General features: G+C 36.6%; 2 non-coding genes across 2 annotated transcripts; one reads left to right on the forward strand and one right to left on the reverse strand.

Moving 5' to 3' along the window:
- Positions 1-420: 420 nt before the first annotated feature.
- On the reverse strand, positions 421-492 carry TRNAW-CCA (transfer RNA tryptophan (anticodon CCA)). The gene has a single exon. It is a non-coding gene; the product is annotated as a tRNA-Trp (tRNA).
- A 4,739-nt stretch (positions 493-5,231) lies between these two features.
- LOC127117094 (small nucleolar RNA R71) lies at positions 5,232-5,338 on the forward strand. The gene has a single exon (XR_007801854.1). It is a non-coding gene; the product is annotated as a small nucleolar RNA R71 (small nucleolar RNA).
- Positions 5,339-6,738: the final 1,400 nt, after the last annotated feature.

Raw genomic sequence — 6,738 nt, forward strand, 5'->3', positions numbered from 1 at the left:
TTAAAAAAAGCGCTGTAATAGCTTGAAAAAAAATTCGCCTATGTAAAGAAAGCGCTTTTAAGGTAAAAGCGCTCTTATAGGTCTCCACTTATGAAAGCGCTTTTAAGGTAAAAGCGCTCTTATAGGTCTCAGTCTCACATCTATGAGTTTCACACTTATGAAAGCGCTTTTAAGGTAAAAGCGCTCTTATAGGTCTCATGGGTTTCACACTTATGAAAGCGCTTTTAAGGTAAAAGCGCTCTTATAGGTCTCAGTCTCACATCTATGAGTTTCACACTTATGAAAGCGCTTTTAAGGTAAAAGCGCTCTTATAGGTCTCATGGGTTTCACACTTATGAAAGCGCTTTTAAGGTAAAAGCGCTCTTATAGGTCTCAGTCTCACACACTTATGAAAGCAAGTCCAAAAATTAAAAGGAAAATTGAACCCTACGTGAATCGAACACGCAACCTTCTGATCTGGAGTCAGACGCGCTACCATTGCGCCAAGGATCCATTCATGTAACGTTTCGTCTGGTAATTTATATATAAATATTTGTTTCCTTTCATGTTTTAAATATCAGTTTCCGCTATCATGTCTCATTTCTTCCCTTCTCAGAAAAATCGTTTCTTCTTCTTCCAACCTAACCTAACCCTAAAAAATGTAACAATTCTTCCACCGCCACCGTCACCCCCAAATTGAAATCAAACCCTAAAAAATCCAACACCACTGTCATCATCACCATTCACTTTCCTCCCTCACTGAATGACAAACCCTTTCCTTCACTGAACACTGACGGTAAGCCTCCATCCTCAACGCTTAACCACAACGAGTTTACGCCATTCTTCATTTACAAACAGGTTTGTGCTCCTATTTGTTCTTATTTGTTTTGATTTTTATTTTTCACAATAGATTATAATATTTTCATTCTCGTAACCATTTCATTCACACAGAAGAAAGGTTTTTTCTGAGTTCAGTTTTTGTGTCGGATTTTCTTTTAAGGTTCCTAAAAACTCATGCTTTGTTTTTGTTTTCAATAGTTCTAACACAAATTCCTCAGTTGTTTCACAACCCTATTATTTTAATAGTACTAATTATTCTTATTTTTCTCATTACAATGCTGCTGAGAATTCTCTTAAGAGAGTTGAAGAAGGTATGGTTTTTTTTGTATAGTTACTGAAGTAAGTTTGTCTTGTGTTGGAGTTTGAATACCTATAATGTGACAAAGAATGGTTTATACTCTGATAACTTTTAATATATGGTATTTTGTTAGAAATGCAAGGAGATAGAAAAATGCAAGGAGCAGGAGATGTGCAAGGAGCTGGAGGAATTGGAGATATGCAAAATACCTGTAAGTCTATGCTAACTATGATGTATTGTTGTGTAAAAAGGGAGCTTTTTTTAGTCTAGTTTATGTTCATTGTTTCAACAAAATACCTGTAAGTTTATAATTTATTATAAACTATAACTAATAATACTCATTGTTTCAGCAAGTGGGCAACACACACCAATTGCCAATGATCCTTCTCAACCAAATCAACAAACTACAACAGCACACAATCTTCCACCAACTGGCCTAAAGAAAAGAAGACTTGATGAAAATGGTAACATAAAGAGATCTGAGGTATGGGATCACTTTAACCTTATTCCTGATAGTGACCCCCCAATTACTGAATGTAAGTACTGCCACAAAATGTATATGCATGACTCTAAGAAACATGGAAGATCAAACTTAAAGAGTCACATGAAAACATGCCTCAAGTATGCATTGAACGTGTCTATCGACCCTACCCAAAGAATCTTGTTATATTCAACAACTAAGGGAAATATGTTGGTTCCATTAAGTTCTAGGTTTAACCATGTAGTTTGCATAAATGGATTCATGTAGAGAGTACTTAGTCAAGAGATTCATGGCCAGCAGTACAAACAACTTGTATCTTTGGCCGTATAATTCAGGGTTAGATTTTAATTCTAAGTTTATTCTAATCTTTAATTGTTTCTTTTACGTAAAAAATTTCCATATAAACTTTTGTTTTAATTTATAGGTGTCACTGGTTGTTGCTTGCTATTGATCCTTTAAAAGAAGTGGTATATTTTCTGAATTCGATAGATGGTGAATGGACAAATTATCCGGATATGAAGCAATTAGTTGATACGTAAGTGAGACTGTTCTAAATATTCGTGTATATTTATGTGAGATTGTTCTAAATATATGTTTTTATTTTGTTAGATCAATAAAAGTGTTCCGATCTCAAAGACAAGCTCGAGTACCACGTACTAAATCCAGCAACATTACGTGGATAAAAGTGCAGGTACTTTAATTTTCACAATTTTGCTTATAATAGTGATGCTACTTGATAAGAAAAGATAACTATACATTCTTATTTATTTTTCTACGTAGTGTCCTCTACAGCGCAACGGTATCGATTGCGGATACTTTGTAATGAGGTTTATGAGGGAAATCATTAATATGAATCAAATAGAGATTCCAATCACGGTATGGATTTATAACTTAGGATTTGTTTTAATATTTATCGAATATTTCATATTATTTATTACTTTTAACTAAATCATGCATATTATGTTTTGTTATGTAGTACTTTGATGAATACAAGTGTGCTCATTACACGAGACTGCAGTTGGAACAAATCAAGGAGGAATTGTGTCAATATTTTATTGAGAAAAGATTAATTAGTATATAATGGTTTCAAAATAACATGAATACTTTGATGAAGAATGGTTTCTGGTTGGCAAGTGTATAGTTCTTTATATTTTTAACAGATTAGTTATGACTCCAAATAGGCCGTATAACATATTAGTTTTGACTTGTGTATAGTTCTTTATAATTTTAGTGATATCTTTAATTTCATGGATAGATTAATGTGTTCATTCTTGTGTTGGTTTGCTTTAAAAAATTACAAATGCTTGAATTATGACTCCAAATGTGTTCAGTGCCTATCTATCCTTGTGTTGGTTTGCTTGAATTATGACTCCAAATGTGTTCATTCTTGTGTTGGTTTGCTTGTGTTGGTTTAAAAAATTACAAATGCTTGAATTATGACTCCAAATGCTTGAATTAGAGAGGCTTGATTTACAGGTTTATGGGATTATTCCCAAAAAATATTACAGGTTGAAATGGTAGGCTTAAACTGAAGGCAGCGTTTTGTTATTTTACTAGAGGAAAAGACAGCGCTTTTTAGTAAAAAGCGCTGCTAAAGGTTGTCAATAGAGAGCGCTTTTTACTAAAAAGCGCTGCTAAAGGTTGTCAATAGAGAGCGCTTTTTAGTAAAAAGCGCTGCTATAGGTTGTCAATAGAGAGCGCTTTTTACTAAAAAGCGCTGCTATAGGTTGTCAATAGAGAGCGCTTTTTAGTAAAAAGCGCTGCTATAGGTGGTATATAGACAACCTTTAAGAGCGTTTTTTACTCAAAAGCGCTGCTAAAGGTTGTCAATAGAGAGCGCTTTTTAGTAAAAAGCGCTCTTAAAGGTTGTCTATATACCACCTTTAGCAGCGCTTTTTACTAAAAAGCGCTCTCTATTGACAACCTTTAGCAGCGCTTTTTAGTAAACAAAAAGCGCTGCTAAAACCTATAGCAGCGCCACCTACGGCAGCGCTTTTAAGCGCTTTTAAAGGCCAAAAAAAGCGCTCTCATAGGTCTTTTTTGGCGTAGTGTACCTCAAATGTCAACTTTCCTTTCTTGACATCTATTATGGTTCCTGCAGTTGATAAAAATGGTCTACCTAGAAGGATTGGTATATCATTGTCCTCTTTGATGTCCATGACAACAAAATCAGTAGGGATAAATAGCTGACCTATCCTAACAGGAACATCTTCTAAAATGCCTATCGGATATTTGACAGATCTATCGGCTAACTGAAGTGACATCTTAGTGGGTTGTAATTCTCCTAAGTTTAATCTCTCACAAACTGCTAGAGGCATTAAGCTCACACTAGCTCCTAAGTCTAGAAAAGCTTTTTCGATGACATGATTACCCAAAAGGCAAGGAATGGAGAAATTTCCAGGATATTTATCTTTCTTTGCTAATTTGTCCTCGGAAATAGCATTACATTCCAAAGGCTTTGGATCGTCAAGTCTACGTTTGTTGGTAAGGATGTCTTTGAGAAACTTTGCATAAGAAGGTATTTGGGTGATGGCTTCTGTGAAAGGGATTTCTACATGTAGTTTTTCTATAACTTTAATAAATTTTTGGTACTGTTTATTGATCTGGGTTTGTTTGAGTCTTTGCGGATATGGTATAGGTGGTTTATATGGCGGGGGTGGTACGTAAGTTTTGTCTTTAGGTTCTTCTCCTTTCTCTCGACCATCCTGGTTTTCAGGTTCCTCTGGTTCCTTTACTTTGTCCGGGGGTTTGGGACATTCCTTAGAAGTTTTGGGTTCACTCAATCTTGGGTTTGGTGGCTCATCATAAGCGTTCCCACTTCGTAGGGTAATAGCATTGGCTTGTCCTCTCGGATTTTGTTGAGGTTGTCCAGGGAATTATCCTCCAGGTGTAGTCTGAGGGGCTTGGTTTAAAGCTACCTGAGAGATCTGGGTTTCAAGCATCTTGGTATGAGTAACTATTTGGTCAACCTTGGTTCCTAACTGAGTAATCAATTTGTTAACATGAATGTTTTGATTCATGAACTCCTTGTTTTGTTGGGTTTGAGCGGTGATAAAATTTTCCATAATTTTCTCAAGGCTCGGTTTTGGTGGTACAGGTTGCATAGGTTGATTTGATCTAGGGGCTTGATAACTAGGTCTCGGAGGTGCATTATTTTGAATAGGGTTATTGTTTTTATAGGAGAAGTTCGGGTGATTCCTCCATCCAGGGTTATAGGTATTCGAATATGGGTTCCCTTGGGTGTAGTTCACTTGCTCGGAGTGGGTTTCGTTCAATAGACTGCATTCTGCGGATTGGTGTCCTTGGGTTCCACATATCTCACAATCCGACGAAACTGCGGCTACAGTATTCGGGTTTATGCACATATGCTCGACCTTAAGGGCTAATCCGTCCATTTTAGCCTGCATCATGTCTATAGAGCTTAGTTCATGCACTCCTCCTTGGGCTTCCTTTTTCTCAACTATCGCTCGTTCGACTCCCCATGATTGATGGTTTTGAGCCATGTCTTCGATGAGGGCACTAGCTTTAGGATAAGGTTTGTTCATCAGAGCACCGCCTGCGGCAGCGTCGATGGTCATCTTTGTGTTATAATGAAGTCCATTATAGAAGGTTTGAATGATTAACCAATTTTCTAAACCATGATGTGGGCATGCTCGTATCAACTCTTTATATCTCTCCCAAGCTTCGAACAGCGATTCTCCATGGTTTTGGGTAAATCTAGTTATATGGTTTCGAAGAACGGCGGTCTTACTCGGGGGAAAATATCTAGCAAGAAAAACTCTTCTAAGGTTATCCCAAGTCGTAATGGAATTGGGTGGAAGGGAATCTAACCATGATAGGGCTTTATCTCTGAGGGAAAAAGGAAATAATCTTAAACGTATTGCCTCAGGAGAAGCTCCATTGGTTTTAAAAGTATCTGCTAATTGAATAAATATTTTTAAATGTTGGTTAGGGTTCTCGGTAGCGAGACCCGCGAATTGTCTCTGTTGCACTAGTTGCAACAGGGATGGTTTAAGTTCAAAATTATTAGCTGGGATGATTGGGTTTACTATACTAGAACTAGGTTCTTCGTTAGATGATTGAGCGAAGTCCTTAAGAGGTCTTTGGTTTTGATCTTCGGCCATAGCTCTCTTAATTCTATGAAAGAATAAACGTGCGTGAGCGTAACGTTCAGGTTCCGCCAGAGGGTATACTAAGCTTAAACTTCCGGTGCTGCGAGTTCTTCGCATTGACCGGTGGGAAATAACCTAAGTCTAAATGATATAACAACAGGAAAATGAAATTTGACGAAATTGGTCCCCAGCAACGGCGCCAAAAACTTGATGCGGTGCTTTTCGCAAGTATACGAACGCGTCAGAGTAATATAAAAGATTGTCGAATCCACAGAGACCAAGTGTCAATCTATCGTTATCTGTCGTTATGGTGTTTGTCAAAGGCAGTCAAAATAGGTATTTTTCGTAGTGTGCAATGAAAAGTAAAGTATTTAAATAGATTTAATTAATAAAGACAGGGTCGAATGTAATTCACGTAATCAATTGATAATCCAAGTACTTGCTAATAAAACTACTTATGGGCAATGTTTCCTACTTTGAAAAGAACTAATTTAACAGGAACTGTCGCTTTCGCGTATTCAGAACCGAGTTGTACTCCCTAATCAAACCCTCTTATTGTCACTTATAAAAAGGCGCGCATTGCGTTAGAGTAGTAAACCTATTTTTAAGAAATATAGTATCTTGACTAAGTTGAAAAGTATTATAACCTGGATTTCTTAACCAAAAGAGGTTCTTACGAACCTGACTCTAAACTTATAAACGCGTCCGAAAATAGTTTTAAAATCTCTTTTCTTCTTAATGTTAAAAACTCCTAATGAACTAGACAAAGCGCTTTCGCTGTTTTTGAAATAGTTAAAAACAATTAAGTTTAAATAGACGTTGGACGGCTTTCGATCTTACCCAACGGAATTGAAGTGCGGGAAAACTTAAGTTGAAAGTTAAAATAGCCCTTTAAGTGTTTCTATGAACAATTGTACGGATTACTGGTTTAATTACGATCCTTACATTCTAGCCTTATAAATTTAGCTAGACATGGTAAAGTAAAAGTGCATTAAAATAAAGAAAAGTAGTGCGAGTGCGGAAAGTAA

The sequence above is a fragment of the Lathyrus oleraceus genome, chromosome 1 (assembly GCF_024323335.1).
Source record: "Lathyrus oleraceus cultivar Zhongwan6 chromosome 1, CAAS_Psat_ZW6_1.0, whole genome shotgun sequence".
Lineage (NCBI taxonomy): Eukaryota > Viridiplantae > Streptophyta > Magnoliopsida > Fabales > Fabaceae > Lathyrus > Lathyrus oleraceus.